Source organism: Pinus tabuliformis, chromosome 4_1, assembly GCF_031772625.1.
Source record: "Pinus tabuliformis cultivar Carrire ecotype Pingquan chromosome 4_1, CPIR1, whole genome shotgun sequence".
In the NCBI taxonomy this organism is placed as follows: Eukaryota; Viridiplantae; Streptophyta; class Pinopsida; order Pinales; family Pinaceae; genus Pinus; species Pinus tabuliformis.
The window spans coordinates 77,606,364-77,634,104 of record NC_142303.1 but is presented as its reverse complement, the minus strand read 5'-3'; the positions used below and the strand labels follow the sequence as shown (position 1 = coordinate 77,634,104).

At 40.5% G+C, this 27,741-nt stretch overlaps 1 pseudogene; it reads left to right on the top strand.

Moving 5' to 3' along the window:
* Positions 1 to 8,736: 8,736 nt before the first annotated feature.
* LOC149174243 (vacuolar cation/proton exchanger 3-like) overlaps positions 8,737 to 27,741 on the top strand; it is a 33,632-nt pseudogene continuing 14,627 nt past the window's right edge.

Sequence of the window (27,741 nt, the reverse complement as noted above, 5' to 3'; positions counted from 1 at the left end):
GGATCCCCTTAAAGTCGAGGCTATAGTGAATCTTCCTCCCCCTGCTTCTTTACAGCAATTGCAAAGCTTGCAGGTTAAAGCAAATTTTCTACGACGTTACGTTCCAAACTATGCCGAGGTGGCCAAAGGTTTCACACGATTACTAAAGAGAGATGTCCCTTTTCATTGGGATACCATGGCTAAGGAATCTTTTGAGCGTCTCAAGGGTCTCCTTGTTTCTGCTCCGTTGCTTCGTCCTTCGAACTATCATCGTGACTACACTCTGTATTTGGCCGCCGCCGACACCACTATCGGCATGGTTCTCGTTCAAGCTGACGATGATGGCACTGAGCATGTTATATATTATCTCAGCCGCAATCTTTTAGATACGGAAACTTGATATGCTTATGTCGAGAAGTTGGCTTTGGCCGTCGTTTGTGCCGTTCAACGTTTCCGTCATTATATTCTGCTGCGCACTACTACCATGATTTATGATTGCAACCCCATGACGTATATTTTGTCACGCCAGTTGCTGGGGGGCAAGTAATCAAAGTGGATTGTCATCCTCCAAGAGTTCGACTTGGAATTTACCACTGCCAAGTCCAAGAAATCCCTTGTCTTTGCTGAGTTACTTTTCTCTTTGCCATCTTCTTCCCCGCCCTATCACACAGAGGATCACTTTCCGGATGAGACTTTATTTCTCATCATCACCCTCGACCCCTGGTACGGGGATATCATTATATATCTGCAGACGTCCTCCTTTCACCCTGGCGTGTCCAAAGACGCTCGGCGAAGGATTCGTCATCAGTCTCAACCATACCGTATCATTGGGGACACACTATATCGCCTCGGCGCCGACTTTGTTCTCCGCTGTTGTCTAACTCTCGAGGAAGCTGAGCGTGTCTTGAATGACTGCCACTCTGGTGCCTATGGTGGTCACATGTCTGGATATGCTACTGCCCAAAAAATCCTCCGTGCTGGCTACTTTTGGCCCTCTATCTTTAAGGATTGCATTCTTGCCGTCCGTTCTTGTCATGAGTGCCAGATATACCAGCCGAAGATGCGAGCGCCTCCCGCTCCATTGCACCCTGTTGTCACCGCCGGCCCTTTTGCAAAATGGGGCATTGATTATACGACCTGTAACCCTCGCTCGGTCGGGGGGCATGGGTTTATTATCGTTGCCGTCGATTACTTTACTAAATGGGCCGAGGCGATGCCTACATTAACTGAAGACGGTCACACAGCGGCGCAATTTTTATTCAACCATGTTATTTCGCGATTCGACATCCCTCAAGCCATCGTCACTGATCACGGGAAGCATTTCCGTAATCATATGATGTTGGAACTAACAACCGAGCTAGGCTTACAGCACGATAGTTTGACTCCATATTACCCTCAGTCCAATGGCCAAGTTGAAGCTATCAATAAGATTTTGGTTACAATGCTTCAGCGTACCGTTGGCATGCATAAGTCTAACTGGCATTTGATGTTGTTCCCTGCCTTGTGGGCCTACCGAACCTCCGTGAAGGATGCCACTGGTTTTACTCCATTTTAGCTAGTTTATGGACTAGAGGCTACCCTTCCAATCGAGTGCAAAATCCCTTCATTAAAATTGGTTGTCGAACTACTTCCCAACACTACTCCATTAGAAGAATGCCTTCTTTACCTGGAACAGCTAGATGAGACCCATTGCCTGGCCTCTTTGGCCATCGAAACACAGAAGAAGCGAGTCAAGACTCACTTCGATCAGACTGTACATCCACGTTCTTTTGTTGAGGGAGATTTAGTCCTGCTAGACGATCAGGCAAAGGATAAGCTAGGAGCAAGAAAGCTCGAGCCTATGTGGCTAGGCCCTTACATTGTCAAGAAAGTTTTGCAAAAAGGGGCCTACGAGCTAATTGATTATGAAGGGAACCCTCTCGGAAAGCCCCGAAACGGGCTGTACTTGAAAAAGTACTATGCATGATGCTTGTACATTTTATTTTGTACATACATGTACTCTAGCAAGTTTGTTGTGTGTATGTGTGTCAGTTTTAAAGGCGTAACTGCCACTTATTGTGTCTTTCGCTTCTTGTGCAGATGTTTGATGCACCTTATGTTGGTTTCGCTGATGGTGCCTGCCGCAGTACTCGCAACTTGTCCTCTGTGGCGTGGGTGATCTATGATCCTCATGGCGAGCTGATAGATTTTCAAGGTGTGTGTTTGGGTCGTACCACTAACAATGTCGCCGAATATTGTGCTGTAATCGAGCTAATTGCTGAGGCAATTAATCTCGACATTCGTTCATTGGTAGTAAACCTGGACTCTCAACTTGTCGTCCACCAGCTCAACGGGCGATATTCCGTCAGAGACCATCGCATTCTAAGGTTGTATTTACGTGTGAGATTTTTAGAAAGGAACTTTGATTTTATCACATATCAGCATATTCCACGACAATTAAACACATTATCTGATGCATTGGCTAATCATGTATTAGATAGACATTTGCGTAATTTGTAATCAAAAAATTATACAAGCAAGCACATGAAAGCACAATAATAAACCATAGGCATATGTATATATATACGTGTGTGTCATAATGTTTGCGCCGTGCGCATTACATAGTCCAAAAAATAATACATGTTCATCCTGATAGATCCTGGGACGACATGTCCCTCAAAAATATGCAAAAATGAAACCTAGGCGTCTAATCACGGTGATGCTCATGATAGCATGTCACCGCTTGCACCAAACGTCTCAGCAGACGGTGGACGCGAGTCGGTACTCCCACTGTGTGCCTCTGGTACTCGAAGGGCACGTCCGCCAGCCTAGCATAGCCCGGAATCCCTTGGGTAAGACCCTCGAGATTCTGCACCAGCAGCTCCTCCCCCCGGGCACCTCTTGCCTGCTGAGGGTCGGCTGCAGGTTGATCTCTACGAGCTATAGGAGATATGTCGGCTGGTCGCTCTGGGCCTAAATCTGCAAGTACATATGACTGTTATCAGAACATACATGTATTAACAAAAAAATGAAAATACATAAAACATCAAAAAATGAAGAAATCATACCCAGCTCCTCTTCCCATTCCTCTTCTTCTGGCAGTGGGAGGTCTGGGTCTCCCATGAAGTTAGTTCCCGCGTATGGCCAGTCCTCCACTACGATCAACTGATGACGGAGCCAGATGAAGAACTCGGGCCTCCAAGACATATGCTGGCCCCCTCCTCCTCTGGGCGTCAATGCTGCCCAGCGTGCCATCCTAGGCTCCCGTGGCAATGGATCAGCCACTACAGCTCCCTGCATCCGAAAGAGGGGTATTCGTTCCAAGAAGAACGACACCACTATCAAGCCATACCCGAACTATTTCACTTCTCCGTGCTTACACTTTGTAAGCTGCCTTTTGATGTTGGTAGTCACTGCTGTAGCCCAGTCAAAGATGGTGGGGCTAAGGCATTCTGTCGCTAGTAACAGATGATTCTTGCTTGCCTCATGGGGCGCTTGTACCCCAGCTGCACGCGTGATGGTGAACAATATCACCTTAAGAGCCAAATCCTAGATGGTGGCTATATCCACCTTAGCACTGTTTCTCCCAAACTGTGCTTCTGGACACACTCAGTCCTTCACCTCACCCATCTTCTCTCCGGAAGGTCTACTTCCGGTCAAAATGGGGCTCGCCCCTCTCCGTGATAGCCCAGTAATGAAATACACATCAGACACGTCCAGCTCTAAGGTTTGGTCCCGTAAGTGAAATACTTGGTCATCCACATCCCAAGCATCCACTATGAACTGCAATAACTCAGGCTGAGCTCGCAGATAAGGCGTGAGGAAGAACTTCTTGAGACCACAATCCCTTAGAGCGTTCATGCATCCCTCATCCTCGATGGCCAAGGCATCTACAACATCATGTTCACGTTCTTTCCATTCCACCACCATTCTTGCTTGTTTCCTGCACCCACAAGGATGAATAAGTCATTATTGGAACAATGATAAGCTTACAAATCAACCAAATTTTAAAAATAATGATGAAATTTAGGGTAAAATTCAGTTCGCGCGGTTGGCGCGACTGTTTCTAAAACAGTCGCGCCAATGGCGCGGCACCTTGGGGTAAATCACCCCATTGGCGCGGATCCGTGCCGGATACCCGCGCCAATGGGGCGCGGCCCTAAATTTCAAATTCCTCCTTGCAGAGGTTCAATCAACGGACAAAATGCATAAAAAAGGAATGGAAATAAAGCTAAGGACAAGACCTCTTACCTGCTTCAGACGGCGGCTCGATTGCTTTCCTGGATTGATCACAATCGACGGTTGAAGTTTGCACCCAAAACCCTCCAATGGTAAACTCACAAGGTGAAAAGTAAAAAGTGAATTTGTTTTTTACCATTTCACTATTTTATAGCATTTTTTGACCTAAAATGTATTAAAAACATTATTTTAGGGTTAAAATAATGTCTTTTTTGGGTATTTTTGAATATATTTATATCAAAATGGGTTTTACGCTATTTTTGGTATGATGACAGGTGTTGGTGTAACTCAAGCGACGAAACGAGCTCCTTTTTTTTCACTTTTTCAAGCTCGGTAAAACATGTGAAAAGGTTACTTTGGGGTCCGCTTTCAGCTCTTTTCTGACCATTTAAAGATGAAAAGATTGCCGAGTTACTCCTCTTGACTCGTTAAACGTTAATAAGAGGCGGTCGTTTTAAGTTCTTTTTCCTGACCGTTAAAACATAAAAAGATTACCGGGTTTTTGTTGTTTCAAACTCGTTAATGGTTACTAAACGACGTGGTTTTGATCACTTTTTTACTTTTTCAAGTCGAAATCACTACTTATGAAAAGTACTCCTCGATCGTAATGGTCGGGCGGTTCTTTCGAGCATTGTTTTATACTTTTTCGGGCTCGAGAGACACAACTTTACGAAAAAGGACACCCTTGGAGTTTCCTTTTCTGTTGTCTTTTCAAACTCTCTAAACATGAAAAGACGCCGAGTTCTTCCTTTGTCAGACTCGTTAAAACCTGATGACATCGGATTTTGTCGAAATGACGCACCACAAGCATATGCTATCCCCATCAAGCTTGTTAAAAATAATTGGGGTACTCGCCAGAAATGGCGGGGGAAAATGGAACCATAATTATTGTCGTGTCGTTAGTATGTCGCTCTTGAACATGGCACTTGTCTGCTTTCGTGTCTGGGTGGGGATATCTCATCTCATTTTTCACTTGCCTCCGTGGATTTGGATAATCCTGTTTGACCTCTCATCTGCTCATTGCCTCGTCACCATGACCTCTGATCCATTGATGTCAAATACTGCCAATTCCACTATCGTGCCGCCGATATGTTCAAGAGAAGTTGACCTCTGCAGAAAAACAACCTCCCTCTGATAGCTCACATAATCCTGATTCACAACATTATCTCTCTGTCTCGTGTCGATGATGTGGGGAACATCATGGCCCACCTTCGATCAAGGTCACTTCCTGTCGACTTCAGCTCATTATCTAGGAAGCTGATCTAGAGACTCCCTTCTGGTGCCTCGGAGCCTGCATGCCTCAATGGCAAGTTCTTCGTGTTTGACGTGAGGTTTTCATCATTGGCCTCCGATCGAATGATTCTACGGGTGTTCGACGCCAGATTACTAATTCGCACGCCGTAGATTGTACCTGTAGTACCTTGAGGGCCATTGTCATTATTGGTGGTACCTCTCGCGTCTGTTAACATTTTTCATTATTGACTGGTAATCAGACGATGTTCATGCATGTTCGACTTCAACTCATATATTCGCATGCTTGAACTTGTACTTTTGTTCGGGTCGAGATGGAGCGCAAGACCCTGGATTTTGTCTGTTGTAATCCAGGCGTGATTCTTGTTACATGACTCATTCACTGGATGGCTGCGACCATACCTGAGTCTATTCATTGATCCTAATCAGATGGTTGCGCCCATACTATGGATCTAGATTATTATGTACTCTCTTATGGATGGCTGCGACCATACCATATATATCATGTACTTGAGCTATCAGTTGTATCTCTCGATGCAGATTCTCGGCGGCAGCTACATGTGTTCTTGTAAAGCATTTCACCCCTCTTTCTCGAGCCTCATGCTTTAGGGGGCATCTGTTACATAGTAATTTGTCACCATTGGTCACCATCCCTGTTACCCCTTTCCCGTACTTTGGAGGACTCATTCCGGGACCTGTGAGCAGTGACATGACTTAAAAACACTTGCATTATGTTCCCCTAAGTATGGACTTCATGTGCCCTGAAGACACCTCCTGCAAAATATCCCTGAAAAGTGCCCTTTTTCCACTAGTGTGGGTCCACAGTGTACTACCCGCACCAATGAAGGAGATCCTCAAAAGAAGGCGCACCCATTGGCGCTCTGTCTTAGAGTAACACCCGCGCCAACCAAGTTTGGAAAAGCTTTTTAACAAACGCGCGCCCGGATGGTTTTTCCCTTCAAGTCATGAAGTCTTTTGAGGATAAAGCTAATCTTTTAGATGTCGAGATTCATCATCTATCCCTTACATCTATCTGCAACGGCTTTTTGGAGATAATGCCAATCCATAATGGGTGTCTCGATGCATTGTATCTTCCTCCCCTTCTCCATCTATAAAAGTCTGTCCTCATGCATTTGACAAGCTAGTTTTTGGAGTAGGAGTGATAACGCTTGTCTTGAGTGATAGTAAGAGTCTTGAAGCATAGGGAGGTTATGCTGCCAGAAGTCTAAGCTGTGTAGTCATAATCAAAGAGAGAGAAAGGTCTATTGCAAGACATATGTAGCTGCTCGCCCAGCCAGAGGAGAGATTCAACGTCAAAACTTTGGTTGTATTTTCCTCTGTTGATTATTCATTAATAAGCGACTATCGTTATGGTTCTGATCTTATTGTTCATTATTATGATGTTTGATCTATGTCTTTTCTAACTGATGTATAGTTGTATTTAGTGGATTTTATGTTTGTATTTGCTTTGTTCTTTGCATGTGCAGGGATCCATTCACGGAGATCGTGAGGATCGTGACTTGCCGGAGCAAGGGAATGAGAGTATCGACTCGTCTACAACACTAGCGTTGGACTCCAGGTTGGTTCTCATAATCCACTTTCAATTTGAAACTAGGAACTTGCATGGTAGCGTTAATTGATTGTTGCTAGACCCATTTTGGGCTAGTGGGATCGCCTCTGTCTGTAGAGGGGATTTACCTCTCCAACAATGGGTCTGCACGGTCCCTTTTGATTTTTGTCCCTTGTTCCCTGGCTTTTGTCTTCTTCCTCTTTGTCCTTTACGCTGCTGTTTTCCTTGGACCTGGCCCCATCTGTAACCTTTTCATTATTTTCCCCCTTCTTCACCAGAACCTCTGTTTTTTCCCATCGATGACTTGCCTCTATCGGCAGTCGCTTCCTTGTAGGAGGGAGTGGAGCTCCCTCCTCTACTGCACTCCACGGGGAGCAACCAAAGAGCCCCTCTGTAAACCTAGTTTCGCACCCTCGAGTTCGCCGTCATGTCCTTCTCTACAATGAATAGGATTACTCGCAAATCAAGGAGTTTTAGTAGATACTGGAAAAAAATAATAATAATAATAAATAAATAAATAAATAAAATTAAAAATTATCATTTATAGGTGTATCGATATTATAATTCTGCATCCTCGAAAGGAAATCATCAACTCTGTTTTCCTTTCCTGTCATATCCAAGATGGTAATATTGAATTCTTATAATAATAACAACCATCTAGTAATCCGATCATTAGTAATTGCTTTATTCATTAAATATCTAATATAAGAATGATTTTTATGAACGAAAGTTTCATAACGATTAATATAATGTTGAAACTTATTAATGGAATGCACAACAACTAGAAACTCATTTTCTGTTACTGCATAATTTAACTTTACAGGAGTCAAAATTTTACTTGTATAATAAATAACATAAGTTAAGTATTTTTGTCCCAATACAACTCCTAAAGTTGTATCTGAAGCATCAGTTGAAATATGAAGTGGGAGAGACCAATTAGGCCCTCTTAATATTGGTGTTTAAGTTATTTTTTGTTTCAATGATTCAAATTCCTTTTCGTAGTCATAATTCCAAACAAAATCACAATCTTTTGTAAGAATTTTAAAGAGTGGAGAAGATATTTCTGTGATATTTTCTATGAATCTTCTGTAATATCTTGTAAAACCAAGAAAACTTCTAACATCTCTTTGACAAGCAGGAACTGAAATTTTAGAGATTACCTTTACCTTAGATGCATCCACCTTGACTCCAACACTTGAAATATGATGCACAACTCCTTTATTGTTTTTTAAAATATAAGTATTTCCTTTATAGCTTGAAGTAAATTGATTTTGATGCAAATGTTTTTTAATTCATCTAGTATATTGTTTTCAAGTAAAATGATTTTCCTTTATATTCCCTTATAAATTTGAATCCTTTCAGGAGGAGGAGGACTTTGTAAGGAAAAAAAGGTTGTTCTATTAGAGGAATTGTGGGAATTGATTATTTTTGGTTGTCACCTAATTTTGTATGAACATATTTCTTTGGAGGACTCTTTTCTTGATCAAGAGATACCTCTTTTTTAAGAACTTTATCCTCCTTATATTCTTGGATGATAACTGGTGGTGATTTCTTTTGCAAGGCCCTACCAGATCTAAGTTGGACATCATTTAGACCTAGAGGAGATATCATAAAATGTTGAAAATTTTGACCCTCAACACTATAGACAGGTTGTTGAGGAGCTTTATTATTTGGATTTGGGAGTGGTTGAGAAGGTAGTTGATTTGGGTTTTGAGGAAATGGAGTGCATGGTAAGGTAAGTGGTTAACTCGAAGTCAATTGGGGTTAGAATTGTGGCTGAGCAGGTTGTGAAGGTTGAGGAGGATAATATTGAGGTTGGTATTGAGGATATATATGGTTGTTGAAATTGAGGATATTGAGGAGTCCTAACATAGGAAGTTTTCCAACCTTGTGACAAGGATGGGTTTTGGGGTAGAGGTGGCCAAGTTCTCCTAGGCATAGGTGTATTCCAATTGCTTTTTGGTCGTGCATATGATTGGAATTTTGCATTGGGATCTTGTACCATACTTGTTTGTTGAGGTTTCCAAGGTCTCTTGGGAGAAATAAAGTGATTTAGCTTGACTTGTTCTAGCTTCATCTTGGAAAATGGCCTTAAACCCAGGTATTGAAGGATTTTTTTTTTTTTTTTTATTATTAAAAACGTTTTGATCCCAGTCCAACAGTCAATATTAGCGGTTGGTCAAATTAGCCGTTGGAGGCTCTGCTCGGTCTATTTAACATGCTAAGCTAGATCTGTTTCTTCAACTTGTCCTGACGATGAACCACATTGGTTGGTTCGAAACGCGTCGACAAATGATGTCTCATGTGATCTTCGCCGAAAAATATTTTTTGTAAACTTGATATGGATCACAGAAGCCTAAACTCTACTATGAAATTCTTTTATGTCATGATTTTTTGCACATATAACACATATTTCAAAACTATCAAGAGGACATTCTCGTAAAGCATGCTTTTTCCTACATCTTGTTAGGATATTCCGACACATAGGAAATAGTTAAGTACAACTTGGTCTAGTATAGAGTTAGGTATAGAGTTAGGTAAAGTGTGTTTCTTTACCGTTGTACATTTTGTAACTTACAGTCTGACGGTCACGATATGTAGTGATCCGACGGTTCATTCTCTCCTCGGTATTACCGACACTTGATCCGTGGCTTGACACCCGATTGGTCCATGATTTCTATTTAAAGCGCATGGAGGGTCATTTGTAGGGTAATCCGTGCATGAGAGAAGCATATGTAAATTTTCATTCTTTTATTAATAAATTGCCTGAAGTGGCCACGTTGGCTCAGGCCGTGAACTATTTCCCTCTTTGAGGGTTTTAACCACGTCAAAAATACTGGTGTATTGATCTGCGATCTGGTTGTGAGTGGTGTCCTTTGGTGTTCTATCTGAGGAACTTAGCCTATAAATTCCTACATGGTATCAGAGCTATTTGAGGGCCGCGTCCGTTGGTGACCCAAATCTGAAGCCGGTAGAACTGCATCCGACTGCCATTTCCTAGATCTACTGTTTCTGATAGCTTTTGGGCCGAGAGGACTGCTCTGTTGTATTGGGAGCATCTGTTCCAGTGAGGAACCCCTTTCGTTTCACTCGAAAAGGTTTCCGGTAGCCCTAGCTGCATCATTTTTAAGATTTGGAGGTATACAGTGTTTATTTGCAGTTTACAGTTATTTTCTCTCTGTTTATTTCGGTTTCGGTTTATTTAGCCTTTTTTATTACCGGATCTATACCTTTCATTTCTGCGTATGCTCTTTGCCCTGCGACTCTGTGTGATTTGGGCAAATTAGAAACAGAAAGGAAGGATTTTTCTCGTGCGTATGCTCTTTTCCCTGCGCCTTAGTGTGATCTTGGAAAATCAGAAACATTGAGAAAAATATTTAGTTTCTGGCTGAAGCTAACTTTGAGCCGCAAGGTTCATTTTTGAAAATATTTAGTTTTTCGGCTAAAGCTAACTTCGAGCTGTAAGGTTCGTTTTCATTGCATGTCCGTGTTGGGTTTTGTGTTTTTTGTTTTGTAGGGAAAAAGAGCCTTCTCAAAGCAAGCATGCAACCCAAAGGCCCCCCCCCCCTCTCTCTCTCTCTCAAATTTTTTGTATAGCTCAATTGGTTCAAAGCTATTTTAAGAGAGTAGAGGTCTTAGGTTCAAGTCTCCATTTTGTGGGGGCGGACTTTTTCATTTCCGCACTTTCCCGCACTTTGTTGGCAACTTCATCAACTTTTTTTCAAAAAGCCATAACTTCTTCATTCGGAAGCCGTTTTCAGAGCCGTTTTTTTTAAACCAGCCTAATTTTTCAAGATCTATCCATTGGAACACTTATTTTCAGCATCTTTAGCTTCAGTTTCCGTTGAAATGGAAAGTCAATACCAAGTTACCCTTGATAGCACCAACTACTTCCAATGGTTGTCCTACATTGAGGATTTACTTAGAAGTAAAGGTCTCTACAGAATAGCCTCAGGCCAAGAAAAGAAACCGAAGGATGAAGATAAAGCTGCTAAATGGGAAAATAGGAAAGATCAAGGATGTGGATTGATAGGGATGTCTATTTGTCCATATCTTAGATTCCATATTGCAGAACTTGATACTCCTGATGAAGCAATGAAACAAATCAATACAGTTTTTGGGATTAAAAATGAACTTAGAGCCCATCAACTTGAAAATGAGTTGCTTACATTGGACCCTAATAATTTTTCTTGCATTGAAGATTTCTTGTCCAAGTTCAAGACCCTTAGATATCTCTTGGAAGGTGTTAAAGTTAAGAAGGAAGATATTAACCTTATCTATTCCATTCTTACAAAGTTGGGACCAGCCTACTCTATGTTTGTTTCCACCTTCCATTCTATAAGAGAAGCCTTCATTTCTCAAGGAACAGACTACAAGTCCCCTTCCTTTGACTCTTTTTGTGATTCTTTAATAAGAGAACAAGAAAAACTCTTACACCTTGGTCTTCTTAATCTTGGAAACTCTTCCAAGAAAGCGTTATCCGCACAGCAGCAACCAAATTCAAAGAATCCTAAGAAAATATATCCTAAAAAGAATGGTCCTAAACCAAACAAGGGTCCTAAGCAATCTCAGCCTCAAAATGAAAAATCATTTCAACAAAATGATAAGACAAATAAAAACAAATGGAAGAAGACTGATAGAAATTGCAACTTTTGTAATCGAGATGGCCACTTAGAATCCAAATGCTTTAAGAAGATGGAAGCCTTGGAAGCAGCGATGAAGAAACATAACATCCATGTGGAGCATTCTTCAACTTCAACTTCATCTTCAGGAATGGCACTTTCTGCATGTGGTTGTCAATCATCTTGGTCTGGTTATGCATTAAATGTATCTTCCTCTTCTCATTCTCATGAGTGGCTCATTGATTTTGGATCTTCTTATCACATGGCCAAAAACAAAGCCATGGTTTCTTCTTTAAATGATTGTAACACCAAAAATATATATGTTGGTGATGATAGATCTCTTAGTGTTGTAGGGACTGGAAGTGTTCATCTAGACAATGGTCAGTTTAATGATGTATTATGTGTTCCAACCTTATCCTGCAACCTTCTATCTATATATCAGATAACTCATTCAGGTGAAGGTAAAATCATTGAATTTTCACCTCATGATGTTGTAATCAAGGACCTAAGAGATCCTAAAAATATTTTAGCTACTGGCATTGCTGATGATTCTACAAGGTTGTATAAGTTTCACAACTTTGGGTCATCAAATCTTCCCTCAGTATTTGTTGCTCATAACGATGAAGTGAGAAAACTTTGGCATGAGCGATTTGGTCACTTAAACTATCGCTCCCTTCAGCATCTATGTAAAGAAAATATGGTGACAGGTCTTCCTATGGTATCTTGCAGAGATGGTGTTTGTTCCGGATGTGTACTCAGAAAACATCATCGGGACAGTTTTGAAAAACATGCCTCTTGGCACGCCTCAGCCCCTTTACAGCTTGTGCATAGTGATTTATGTGGTCCACTTCTAGTTGTGTCATTCTCTGGCTGCAAGTATTTCTTAACTTTCATTGATGATTTCTCCAGACGCACTTGGGTATACTTCTTAAAACTCAAGAGTGAAGTATTTAACACATTTTTGGCCTTCAAGGCCTTTGTTGAAAAACAATCTGGACATCAAATTCTTAAGCTAAGATCTGATAATGGCGGAGAATATGTAAAAAACACATTCATCAACTATTGCACTGAGAATGGAATTCAAATGCAACATACTGTTCCATATACTCCACAACAAAATGGTGTAGCTGAAAGGAAGAATCGCACCTTAAAGGAAATGGCTAATTGTATGCTACAATCTAAAGGACTTGGTCTTAGTTTTTGGGCAGAAGCAATTTAATGTGCAAATTACATAATAAATCGCACTCCTACTAAGGCTTTAAAGAATATCACTCCAGAAGAAGCATGGAGCTCAATCAAACCAGATGTAAGTCACTTTCGTGTTTTTGGAAGTGAAGCGTGGGCCCATATTCCAGATGAAAAGCATAAAGCTTTAGAACCTAAGAGTGAAAAATGTACTTTTGTTGGATATTCTGAAGATGTCAAAGGCTATAGACTTATTCCATTTAAGTCCAAAATGTTATCATTAGAAGAGATGTAAAATTTGATGAAAATATATCAGCCTGTGAGCCTAGTCCGACGGATGTGCCACCTCTTCCTATCTCTTCTACTTTTGAAAACATTTCTTCTTCAGATGATGAAAGTGAGGATGACAATCCTCCCCCACCATCTTAGGATCCTCCTTCAGCTCCTCAGCTTCCAAAATGGGTTCGTGCTACTCGAGATGCAGCAGGTGATCTTGGCGGTGATCCTACAGATCAGCAACGCACACATTCTCAGTTTGACAGAGCCTCTTCTTTACTGGCTCAAGCTCCAGTAAATTATGATCCTGACACCTTTGCAGAAGCTTCAGGCCATCCAGATTGGGAAGCAGCTATGAATGAAGAATATCATTCATTATTGGCAAATGATACATGGGATCTTGTTCCTCTACCAAAGGGACGAAAACTTGTTAGATGCAAATGGGTTTACAGAACCAAGTATGGATCAGATGGGAAAGTTGATAAACATAAAGCTCGTCTTGTTGCTAAAGGTTTTTCATAGGTTGAAGGCATTGACTACACTAAAACCTTCTCCCCTGTTGCCAAAATGAACTCTATCCGTCTTGTTCTTTCCCTTGCTGCCTCGTTCAAATGGGAAGTTCATCGGATGGATGTTAAATCTGCCTTCTTGCATGGGGACTTGCATGAAGAAATCTACATGGAACAACCCATTGGCTTCATAAAAACAGACTCCAGCCTTGTATTTCGGCTTAAGAAATCCCTTTATGGTCTCAAGCAAGCTCCTCGCGTTTGGTATGCCAAAATGGATAGATTTCTTTTAGAATCTGGCTTTTCTAGGTGTCATTCTGACAATACTGTCTACACCAAGCAAGTGGGCAAGTCTCTTATCATTCTTGTTCTTTATGTTGATGATCTTATCCTTACCGGTAGTGATCCCAACCGTATAAACCATGTGAAGTCTAGCCTTAAAAGTAAGTTTGAAATGACAGACTTAGGACACTTACATTATTTTCTCGATCTTCAAGTCTTGCAATCCAAGGAAGGTATTTCCCTTTCTCAGTCCAAGTATGCCTGTGATATTCTACGCCACTTTCACATGGAAGACTATAAGCCATCCCCTTCTCCCTTTCAGTCTGGAGTCAAACTTTCAGTCACTTGTACTTCTCCTGAAGTTGATGCTACCTTATACCGTCAACTTGTAGGAAAACTTTTGTATCTAACCCATACTCGTCCTGACCTTTCCTTTGCTATTGGCCTTGTTGCTCGGTTTATGCAAAACCCACGTGAAATTCATTGGAAAGCAGCTAAAAGAATACTTTGTTATGTTCGAGGTATAGTTCAGTTTGGGATTCATTACAGTGCCGAAGCAGCTCCTCTATTGGTTGGTTTTACTGATTCTGATTGGGCTGGTGACCTTGATGATCGGAAGTCTACTGTCGGTTATGTGTTCACTCTTGGTTCAGGACCTATTACATGGGCTTGTAAGAAACAAGCTGCCAGTTCTCTTTCATCAGCAGAAGCAGAGTATCGTGGTGTCGTAGAAGCTACTAAGGAAGCCTTGTGGCTTCGTCAGATCCTGTCAAAGTTTGGCTTTCAGCAGCAGCATCTGACTACACTTTGGTGTGATAATCAAAGTGCCATTCAGCTATGCAAAGATCCAGTCCAACATCAGCGTAGCAAACACATTGAACTGCACATGCACTTCATCAGAAAGCTCATTCATGACCATGTTCTTGAAGCGCAATATTGTTCAACAGATGATCAGGTTGCAGACATCTTTACAAAGGCTCTCACAGAGGCGAAGTTCACTAAACTTCGATTTTTGGTTGGAGTTCAGGAAGTTGTCACTAAGGGGGGATAGGCTCTAGTGCCTCCTTCCTTCTCCTATTGTGTCATATTTGTAAATCCTTCAATCCTATCCCAAGTTGTTCTTAAGGGGGGATGTTAGGATATTCCGACACATAGGAAATAGTTAAGTACAACTTGGTCTAGTATAGAGTTAGGTATAGAGTTAGGTAAAGTGTGTTTCTTTACCGTTGTACATTTTGTAACTTACAATACGACGGTCACGATATGTAGTGATCTGACGGTTCATTCTCTCCTCGGTATTACCGACACTTGATCCGTGGCTTGACACCCGATTGGTCCATGATTTCTATTTAAAGCGCATGGAGGGTCATTTGTAGGGTAATCAGTGCATGAGAGAAGCATATGTAATTTTTCATTCTTTTATTAATAAATTGCCTGAAGTGGCCGCGTTGGCTTAGGCCGTGGACTGTTTCCCTCTTTGAGGGTTTTAACCACGTCAAAAATACTGGTGTATTGATCTGCGATCTGGTCGTGAGCGGTGTCCTTTGGTGTTCTGTCTGAGGAACTTAGCCTGTAAATTCCTACACATCTAGGACAAAAAATAGATAATGAAACATTATAAAATAGCACTTATCTGCTTGGTGTGCCTCGAGGCCCACATAATAGCACTTTGTCCCTTATGGGCTTTGCAACTCAGTTTTGCAAATATAAATAAATTAGAGGATAATGTGACTACAATTTTTTCCAGTGCCAAGCTCCAATTCGTAATCTCTGTTATAAAATCAGCTATGAGAAGATCCTAAGTTTATACAAGAATTTGTAAGGCCATATCTTATTCAGCTCAATGATTTATCTCAGTAGCATGCTTTGAGACTAGATCTATGATGAGCTTTTTTTTTTTTTTTTTTTTTTTTTTTTTTCTGTTGTATTCAAAAATATGATTTTAGACTATAGGTACAATACCAAAGTAGCATAAGCCCAAATCCGTTAACATTTTAATATTCGTGAAATTAGAAAATACCACACTTTGTAGAGTAAACACCAAATTGGTGAAGTTATGCTCAATGAGTGCTTATAATTTTGAACTATTGCTTGTTATATTGGCTTCCCTACCCTTTCTCCTGTGTTCTTCTCTAATGGTAATAAAGTTGTAATTGGTTAAATCATCCATAGAAAATCTATATGCCTTTATCCCTAGTGTTTTTAATTATAATGTTGGCTTAGATCCTATGGCTCTTGCATGTGCTCTCTTTGATGCCTTTGTTCCTTATTTTGCAGGATGAGAAATTGTTACTATGACTCATGCAACACCTTTTCCCCACCGGCTATAGAGCAATGAGAGGAGAAATTCCCCTGAAGTCGGGAGAAAGGAAGGCTCCTTGCTACGCCCCCCTATAATCACAACAAGGAAGGCAGGTGATAAATCAAATATGCTCAAGGAAAGAAAATAGGGACCTTAATAAACCCTTATTACCCTACTATTCCCTTTGTGTTTCCTTCCCCCTTGGTTTGTGGGTAGGTGAAACAAAAACCCACACTTACTTACAAAGAAATAAGTAGGTACTCCAAAATGGAGGTAGGCGCATGTAGGTGCACCAGAACAGAGGTAAATAGAAGTAGGTACGTAATGGGGTCCTGACCTTAACCTATGCGACTAGGGCTAGGCTTGTCAAGGAATAACATTTTCTGTTGCCATGGTTTGTGGCTTGACGTAGTGAAATATTGGGACTTGGAATCAGTACCTCGGATACCCGGCGGGCATGCAAGGACAAAGTGATAATTTTAATCTAATTTTACTTTATTTATTATTGTTTTTTAGAATTTTCTAACATTCTCATACATTCTTGTTATTAGAAATTTAAATCCTCTGTAATAGCTTCGACAAAATAAAATTAGTGATAAGTCTAAGAATCTAGCCCCGTTAAGCTAATTTTATAAAGTTTTTTGTCCGATTGGATTAAGTTTAGCTTATATTATAGAAAGGTATATGTTTTTCATTACCTAGTTTGGCTAATTTTAGCTACAATTAAGCAGACTTTCTCTTCATCTGCTCCTCTCATCGGAAAAGGATGTTTCTGTTTATTCATGTAGCGAGTGGCGTCGCAATGGGGTTTGTTTCAGGTGTGGTTTTGGGTTTAATTTTTGGAATTTTATCGGTGATTTCATTTGTTTACTCAGAGAACAAACGACCTAGGTAGAAAATCCAACAGGTTTGTTAATTGCTTATCTTAATTTGTTTCATTTCTGCATCCACTATAGTCCTTTTTTGCAATATTTAATAATATGCGTTTATGATCAAAATTGTAGTTTCTTTATATTGAAATATGGGTAGATAAATACTTTTTGAGAAAAAGCATCTATAAGCTACAATCCAGTGATTCCTAACTCTTGTTTGATCTCCATTGTTTACGTTGTACTATAACAAATATTCAGAAATAATGTGTTTCAGTTTGTCTTTGAGGACAATTGGATGTCTTTTGGTTGACCTTATATTACCCAAACACTTTTTGCTACATCATTATCATCTTTATAGTTACTTAGGAAGAGCTCATTTTATTTGGTTAATCCCTCCAGAATTTGAATCGTACCTCTTGTGAGATGGTAGATTCACTGGCCTCTCTGCCACATTTCTACAACCATAGAGTGAAACATGCTTGTCCAAAACAAAATGATTGGTTCCAAATTCAATTCAATTTTCGCATTTGAAATTAAGTTTCATATATTTAATGTGACAGGTACGTAGAGCACAGTGTTGATCATTCTTTTGAAAAAATTTCAACCTTGTCTCACTTAAAAATATGATTGACATCTACAAGTGCATACTATTTCTGTAGAGAGTTTACCTCTTCATGGTTCAAGTAAAAGACATATCAGTGATTACTCATGTTTTCAAATAGGCATAAACTTTCTTCGTTGAAAGTAGACACTAGTACTTCTTTGTATTTTTCATTTGCAAATTAAAGATAGGTGGTCTAGTTGTTTATAAGTATATCTCACCCTATCTAATTTGATTATTCATTATCAAATACATTTGATTTCCAGCATGGCTTAAGGGTAGCTTGGACACCTTAATGATCTTCCATGGGAAACTAAAATTTTGCATATTTTATTTTGGGCAGCTACAATTTGCAATTCATAGACATCTGGAATTATTGTATGTTAATGATGAACTTAGATATGCCTCTCCTTTCTTGATTCAGAGGTTCAATTATTTTGTTAAAGTGCATGCATCTTGCCTTCCTCGTGTCAAGCTAGAGCTTCTTTCTTGGTAGAAAATGATGATTGTAGAATTGACGATAAAAAAAATTCCACTATAAATGTTGATGAAGAAAATGATGGGTAAGGTTGGGCTTCGTCTCCTGTGGTGAAAAATTTAAATCTTTTGTCTGCAAATCAAGTAGGCCCTTTTTGAATTAACACGGGCAAAAAAGAATGACTCTTGTTCTACATGTATGCATGTATGTGTATACATGTCTATGTATGTGTGTGATTGATTGGAATGATATATATGTGAAAATGTTAAATTTATGTGCTAATGATTGTACCAATAATCATGGAAAGACCAATGTGGTCAAGTATTCTAATCTGAAATTGATCTAAGACAAACAATTAAGGTATTACAGAGTCACATGCTTGGATGTGCCTATGTTATTTTATGCAACAGATCGATAAGATTGTGAAATACATAGGCACTGAAGCAGTTAAAGAAAACATAACAGGCAAACATATAAACACAACAAGTTTAATAAGGAGTTCACCCAATACTCCTGGGTTACGTCTCCCGGTCTAGCCTTCAGTGGTGGCCTCTCTATTATGTTTTCAAAGCAGAGTTTTTACAACAGTTAGCTCAATTCGAGTCTCACTCAACAGATACAAATCAGTAAGATGGTACTTGGATTCCCCAAGTCTCTGGAGTACACAGACTCTCCTTACTAAAACTTGATCTCTATTGGTCACAGTAGTATGAGCCCAATCTGAGACTCATACATGACAGGCATATACAGAGGAGTTTGCTTGAACCTCTCAAGCCTTCTCTGGAGTACACAGACTCTCTGACTCTCTTTGGCTCTGTTTGGCTCGATGTTGCCTTTTCCTCTGTAGGTCAGCTCGACTTCTTCTCTCTGCTCTTAGCTTACTAACTTGCTCCTCTCTCTCTCTATCAGTTCGTGGCTTTAAAGCCAATCTTCTTCCTGACTGTTCGTTCCACTTCCCGGCTTTCCGGTTCCCCTGCCTTTGTCCGTATGAATCTCTCTGTTCTGCATAATCATCACAGTATAACACCTCACAGGGAGGTGGCCACCTATTTCATAATGAACTGAGTTTCAGTTCTCTTGGACGTCTTTGAAACGCTCGTTTTTACCGTTAACTCCAAGAATGCCTACAAAACACAATCTTCTGCCAATGCATCGTCCACGTCGAACTTCAAATCCTATACAACTCTGCCTGTAACCCTCGTCAAATCTAGTCATCCATCGGAATGCATCTCCACCATTGATCTAGAGTCTCTAGATCCAACGGTCATCGTCCATATCGGGCGCGTAAGTAACATTATGTTTACCCATCCGAAGTGAGAGGTTTTCTCTCTCTTCTTCCGGACGTGTGGCACCCATTGTGTGGCATCGGACAGGACTCAATTGAAACCACTTACCTCTCAAATCCCTTCCGATATCCTGCCAGTTTTTATGGGACCCCGCTTCTGACGGAATCGGAGCGGTATCCGTTGCATTTTATAATTAATTCAGGTCTGGGTGATCCGGGCTTTTCCTTCTTTGAGGGGTTTTCCCTACGATATGTGATTAGTGACTTGTCGCTAATCACATATCAGAAACTACCCCTGTTTCTTGAAATGACCTCTAGTTTTGCTAATTCGTGGCAGTGCGTGTTACCATGGGCCAACAGTCTGCGTGCTTGATCGAGGGTCCTCATTGCTCCGCGCTGATCACAAATTGCAACTGTTACGAGGATATCTCTGATAAGCTTGATCTTTATAAGACTTTGAAACTTTGGCATGATTTTTAAAGAGTTCATGAAAAGTTAGAGAGTGTTCTAGGATCCAATTCGGATCACAGCCTTCCCGCTAAAAAAGCTTTTGGACCACCAAAAGTTGGTTTTAAGCATCAATTAAGTGAGGGTATAGATTCTTCTTGCCCAATTTCTATCCATTTTGCACTGCTTGGTTTTGAACCTTTGAGTCCAATCCTGAGGTACTCAGCATCCCCTCTGCGCATAGTTCTCACATTCCTGTCTAGAACTGTATCTTCCTGCAATTCATTGATATATTCACGAAACAGATCATGAATAGAATGTAATTGACTCTGCTCCTCGGGATCTTAAATTAATGAAGGTTCAAATAGTCTCAAGCTTTCTGCATTAATAACTTAGTAGATGTGCATGTAAGCTGGTAAATCAAGGCGAAAAGCATTCTCACCAATTTTCTCAAGTATATTGAAAGGTCCATACCTTATTGGCTTTAGCTTCTTACCTTCACCTTGCATTCTTTCTTTACTGATATACAACCAAACTTGATCACCAACTTGGAAGCTATGCTCAATCCGATGCTTATCATGCCTTGCCTTGTACTTAGCTTAGCTCTTTTCTAGCTGTTCCTATACTGCCTAGTGAATTTCTTGGATTTTTTCAATGAACTTGGTTGCCTTGTCCACATCACTGTGTTCATCAACTGCTATGACTTTACCAAAGACAAAATCCAAGGGAGACCTTGGTGTGAAACCAAAACAGGTCTCAAAAGGAGATCTTTGTGTAGAAGAATGTTTAGCTCGGTTGTAAGCATGCTGGACATAACACAAATGTTCATCCCAAAGCTTGGGATGCTTGCTGCAATAGCCTCTGAGCAACTTGATCACTGTCCTTTTGACCACTTCTGTTTGGCCATCTGTTTGCGAATGAAAATCTGTGCTCTTCTTCAGTCTGGTGTCCATCAATTCCCACAGACTCGACCAAAATTTCCCAACAAACCGGGAATCTTGATCAGATACAATGGAAGTGGGTAATCCAAAATGAACCCATACATGCTGAAAGAACAGCTTTGAAGTTTGTTCAGCTGTAATCTGTTTTTTAAAAGGTATTAAAATACACATTTTGTTGAACCTACCCACAATAACATATAAATAGTCATGACCTTTTCTAGATTTAGGCAGTCCCCCAACAAAATCCATGGAAACACTTTCCCAAGGATGAGAAGGAACTGGTAGTGGAGTGTACAAGCCTAGTTTTCTATTGTTGGGCTTACTAGTAGCACACATGGTACACCCTCTTACATATCTAGAAATTGTTTCATTCATTTTTGGCCAATAACAAAATCTTTGCAGCTGTGCAACTGTTTTACTTACACCAAAGTGACATGATATTAGAAAAATGTGTGCTCTCGAATTATCTTTACTCTTTCAGTTTGAGGAATGCATAACTTTCCAAAATGATACAAGAGTTGGTCCTTAACATGATAATCCAATTCTTCTACTTGTTTTCCATGACTTAAAGTTGCATATACATCTTTGAAATCTATATCATGAGCATACTATTCTGTGTAACTTTCATGCAATACTAAGTTATGCTTAAGTATAGTAGATGCACTTATGATTGGTCTGGACAACATATCTGCAACTTTATTGTGTATGCCCTTTTATATCTGATGACAAGATGAAACTATTGTAGAAAACCCATCCACCTATAGTGTCTTGATTGCTGCAACTTAGTTTGTGAGTGTAAATATTGAAGTGGTTGATGATCAGTATGTATAACTGTCTCTTTGCCCATTAGATAATGTTTCCATTTTTTCACACTCTGTACTAATGCATACAATTCTTTATCATATGTGGTATAATTAACTACTGCAGAATTAAATGTCTCAGAATGATAACATATGGGTTTACCGTGCTACATCAACATTGCTCCCATGGAATAGTCACTGGCATCTGTTTCAATCTCAAATGGTCTTTGAAGATTAGGGAGTGCTAGTACTGGTGCTGTACTAATATTTTCTTTCAAGGTGTCGAAGGCTTTCTGCTGTTTTCCTCCCCACTGAAACACCTTGTTCAATCCTGTTAAAGCATGTAAGGGAGATGCAATCAAGGAAAAGTTAGAAATAAACTTTCTCCAATACTGTGCTGCTCCTAGGAAGCTTCTAACTTTTGTAGCAGATTTGGGTTTAGGCCAGTTTACAATGACTGCAACCTTAGAGGGATCTATGTTCAATTCACCACCCCCTACAATATGACCCAAATAATTCAAAGATGTTTTGCCAAATTCACATTTTGAGAGCTTAACATAAATATTTTCTCTTTTCAAAACATATAGAGTTTGCTTTACATGCATCAAATGTTCTTCCCATGTTTTACTAAATATAAGAATGTCATCTAGATATACAATGACAAAATCATCAATAAAAGGTCTCAGTACATCGTTCATTACTCTCATGAAAGTAGCAGGAGCATTAGTTAAGCCAAAAGGCATAACTAACCATTCATACAATCCCTGTTTTGTTTTGAAAGAAGTCTTCCATGCATCTTGCTCTACAACTCTGATGTGATGATAGCCACTATGCAAGTGCAACTTGGAAAAGTAAACAACTTCTTTCAACTGATCTAATCGATCATCTATGCGAGGAAGGGGATAATAATTTTTTATCATTATCTTATTCAGTGCTTAGTAATCAATGCACATTCTCCATGAGCCATCTTTCTTTCTCACCAAGACAATTGGAGACCCACATGGTGATGTGCTAGGTCTTATGAATCCTTTTTTGAGCAACTCGTGTACCTGCTTCTTGATTTCTATACTCTCTAAAGCGGACAACCTATACATTCCGATGTTAGGCAATGGAGCATCTTGCTGCAAATTAATATTATGTACTATTTCCTTTTTGGGTGGCAGACCTTTAGGTTTTTGAAATAGTATGTCATATTCTGAAACAAATTTTTCTAAATCAGCTTGATGTTTAGCATTACAGCCCTCAAATACATTGGTTTTATCAGGTTTCTTTTCCTTTACAACCATCAGTAAAAATTGTTTGCATGAATTTACAATTCTTTTCATCTGCCCTGAGTTTATGAGAGTGTAATTATTCTTGAGTTTATGAGCTCTTACAATATATTCAATTCCATCTTTAACGAGTTGATACTTGTTTTTGGCTCTATAGAAAATAGCTTTCCTATCATACAAGTAAGGACTTCCTAAAGCAATTCTACATATATCCAAGGGAACAATATCTAACTCAACCTCATCTACAAATGCTGACCCAAAAGAAAACCTAAGTTGACATTGTCTAGTCACTTGTAGCTTTGCTTTATCACATAACCAACCTAATGGATATGGCTTCTTGTGAGGTGTGGTTAGTAATCCCAACTTCTTTACAATTGCTTCAGAAATTAAATTTACTTGTGAGCCACTATCAAACAAAGTATCAATATTTTGATGCTTGGAAATATCTCTAATATGAAAAAGCACATGTCTTTTCCTCTCATTTTCTTCATTATCAGTAGATTGTGCAGAATTACTAGTAGATGCTTCAAAATTTTTACCTTTTATACCTATGGTTGTGATTGTTGTTTCATCTCCTGAGTCTAACCCCAAATCCTTCAGAATAACTGCAGCAGTTTTCTTCTTTTTTCCATCGTACTTCTTGGGCTTCAGCTCTGGATGCAAAATGCAACAGTGTTCATCATCATGCCCATCCTTCTTGCAGTGAGTGCATGAAGGCTTGGTCTTTTGTACAACATTTGTCTTCCTCTCTTTCCATTTCTGCTTTCTCTTTTCCTTATTCTTGCTTGCAGTGGGTTTTGATGATCCCCCAACTTCTGGGTTCACATTCTTGCCTCTAGCCTCTAGATGTGTAGCCTGAACAGATACCTCATCTATGCTAGTAGGGTTAAACATGAGAATGGTGTCATTTAAATAGCTTTGTAGACCAACTATATACTTCAGTAGAGTTTTAGGTGAGTTTAAATAAATTCCTAGAATCAAAGCTATTTTTCTAAATTCTTGGGTGAAGCCTTGTACACTTTGTCCTTTTAATTTTCGAAGGGTTTTCCAACTCATCATGGCTTGCTGCATATAAGCTAGTGGATATAACTGTTTTTCAATTGCAGAAACAAATTCACTCCAAACAGAAAGGATTTTACTATGCTTCTTCATGTCAGCTTGTGTTCTGCCTTCCCACCATACCAAGGCAGTGTCTCCAAGGCGTAGGCTGCCCAGCTAAATCTTACTTTTGTCTGAATCGATGCTCTACACTCTGCAATACACATCAATCTGTCTAATCCAATTATCCAACGCCTCTGCATTCAACTCTCCATCATATATCAACAAATAAAATTTAAAATCTAATTTAATCAAATATCTTTTCTTTTTATTTTCAGGGCTACTAGGAGGTGTGGGAAGATTTTCTTCTTTCCCTTTGCCTTTAGAATGGTCATGGAGGAGAGATTCTTCTGCTCCTTTCTCTTGTTTGGAATTTGATGAATCTTCATCTCTACCTTTCTTCAATTCTCTATACATTTCTTCCACCATGGCTCTCATGGTCATGAAACTATCCATGAACTGGGAGTCTGATTCCAAGGGACTTTCTTCTGCCATTTTCCTCTTAGGATAGACTCTTCCAATTTTTGGGTTAGCTTCAACCAATTCGCCTTCTCCTAATTTGAGCTTTGTCCTAGTTAGAATTCAACAACAAAATCCAGCACAAGATTTTCTAACCTTAGTAACCTAGAGCTCTGATACCACTTGATCTGAAAATGATCTAAGACAAACAATTAAGGTATTACAAACTCATGTGTTTGGATGTGCCTATGTTATTTTATGCAATGGATCAATAAGGTTGCGAAATACATAGGCATTGAAGCAGTTAAAGAAAACATAACAAGCAGACATATAAACACAACAAGTTTAATAAGGAGTTCACCCAATACTCCTGGGCTACGTCTCCCAGTCCAGCCTTCAGTGGTGGCCTCTCTATTATGTTTTCAAAGTAGAGTTTTTACAATAGTGAGCTCAATTCGAGTCTCACTCAGTAGATACAAATCAGTAAGACGGTACTTGGATTCCCCAACTCTCTGGAGTACACAGACTCTCCTTACTGAAACTCGACCTCTAGTGGCCACAGTATTATAAGCCCAATCTGAGACTCATATACAGAGGAGTTCACTTGAACCTCTCAAACCTTCTCTGGAGTACACAAACTCTCTGACTCTCTCTGGCTCTGTCTGGCTTGATGCTTCCTTTGCCTCTGCAGGTCAGCTCGACTTCTTCTCTCTGCTCTTAGCTTACTAACTTGCTCCTCTCTCTCTCTCTGTCTATCTGAATCCCTCTGTTCTACATAATCATCACTGTATAACGCCTCACAGGGAGGTGGACACCTATTCATAACGAACTGAGTGTCAGTTCTCTTGGACATCTTTGAAACGACTGTTTTTACGTTAACTCCAAGAATGTCGGTGAAACGCGATCTTCTCCCAATGCATCATCCACATCGGACTTCAAATCCTATCCAACTTTGCCTATAACCCTCGTCAAATCCAGTCATTCATCAGAATGTGTCTCCCGATGTGAGCGGTTTTCTCTCTCTTCTCCCTGACATGTGTGATCCAGGTGGATATTGGTGGCCACCTGCCAAGTCCACCTGGACCCCCGCCATTGTCTTTCTCAGCATTTTCAGTTTCCTTAATTGTATCACAACTTACTATTTTTAGCAGTTTTTCGGGTCCTGAACTTCCGGAGCCGTTTTGAGGCCCTAAACGACGTTTTTTGGGGAATCTGGGGGCAACATGGGAATGGACCGATGTTGCCCGTTCCAACATAATATATTGCTCGGATAGATCTTTCTAATGAGCTATTGTACGCGTCAAACAGAGATCATATGCCAAAGTTACGACCCCGGGAAGTTGATGTACCAATTTACCCCAAACGGGGCCCACAGTTTGGCGTTTCATCTCCTAGGGTTAGGTTTTGGAATGTTAAGGGTTTTCCATTGTTTCTCAACAATAAATAGGCCTTTGAGCCTCATTGTAACACAGTTCAGAGGCATGTAGCCATCACATCTCTTTTCAGAGATAAGCTACCATCGCCCTAGCTGGTTTAGTTCCATTTCTGGTTGTAAGCATATTTCAGTATTTTCCATTAATGAAATGAAGTATTATTTCCACTGCATCTTTGTGTATATGGTTGTCTCTGTAATTTGTTGCGTTCCTGTTTAAATCCGGATCAGTGGTATCATAGCGGTCTGCTTTTTCTCTGTTTTTCTTTGCATGTCCCCAACAAGGTCGGGATATAAGGAGTTAGGGCTTGAACTGGTTGAACCTTTGCAAGACCAACCTCGCAAATCCTGACGGCCTCCCATGGCGGACGAGAAGAAAGACGAGGGGGTAGGAGATCCCATCAAAATCTTGCTCGAAGAAGCCCTCGAGCGACAACGGAACGCGATGATGGACAGCTTTGCCCAGATAAATGGTTAAATCTGCTAGAGGGTTATTTTTTTGTTCATGAATTTTCGAGTCGGGAAAAGATCGTTTTTTCTCTTCTCAAAGCAACCCCCCACGTCAAGGACTGGTGGGAAACCTACTGCGAGCAGAAGGATGAAAGTACTGGCTCACTATTTTCAGCCGCACCCACCTGGGATTTGTTTCGGGATGCCATCAAGGAGCAGTACTATCCTGTCGGAAGCTATGAGGATGAATACATAAAGTGGACCACGCTGCGGTAGGGAAGGGACCAAGACGTGCCGGAGTTCACCAATCTTTTCCATACCCTTCGCACAAAGTTGGGTATCAAGGATTCGGAGCAACATTTGATACTCAAATACCGTGGCTGCCTGCACAAGTACATCCAGGAAGAAATACAATTCCTAAACATCCCCTCGCTTGGCGCAACATACCGATATGTCGTCAAGGTCGAGCAGAAGTTTAAACAAAAGAAGCGAGACTTTGGATCTGCGAATCCAAAGCAGGGGAAAGGTGCCCCTAAACCACAGAACAAAGGACAGAGCCAAGGCGGGACAGCCCAAGACAACCAGCCGAAGCTGCAAGCAAAGAACAACGCCGCGAAGCCGAGAAAGGACACTGGAAAATGGTGCGAGTTCCATAAGAGCTCCACTCACAACACAAGTGAGTGTCGGGCCAAGAAGTCACTGGTGGCTGAGCTAAAGGTTTCAGAATCAGATGCATGTTCCGACTCTGAGTCAGAACCCGATAAGGGGTATGAAAAAGGGAAGCAGATCATTGATGCGGATCCCAGCGCCACTGTTGCTACCGCAAAGATCCAGAAAAATGAACCCGAAGATCCAAAGGAGGAGGAGCGTCTCTTCCACTCCCAGATGTGGGTAAAGGGCTCCCCGATATAGTTCATTGTTGATAGCGGGAGTCAAAAGAACCTCATTTCGGCAGAGGTCGTGAAGCGGTTGGGCTTACCGACCACAGCACATACACAACCATACACCATTGGGTGGCTTCACCAAGGGCGAGATCTTCGCGTGAGCCAGCAGTGTCGCCTTCCATACAACATCAAGCCCTTCACGGATGAGGTATTGTGTGACATTTCTCCCCTTGAAGTTTGTGATGTATTACTAGGACAACCATACTTGTGGAAGCGACATGCTGTGTATGAATCAAGGCCCCGTGCTGCTATTATTACATTGGGAAATAAGTTGTTCAGGATACCAGAGGTAGCACCACCTGCCGCCATCTCTTTGATTACTGCAAAACAATGCAGTAAGATCATTTCCAAAACCAGGAAATTTGTTTTCCTGATGATACGCCCTCAAGGGAAGAAGAAGACAGTGGCCGCGGCCTCTAAACGGGGTCCCTCTGCACGACAACTACAGATGGACAAGATTGTGGAGGAG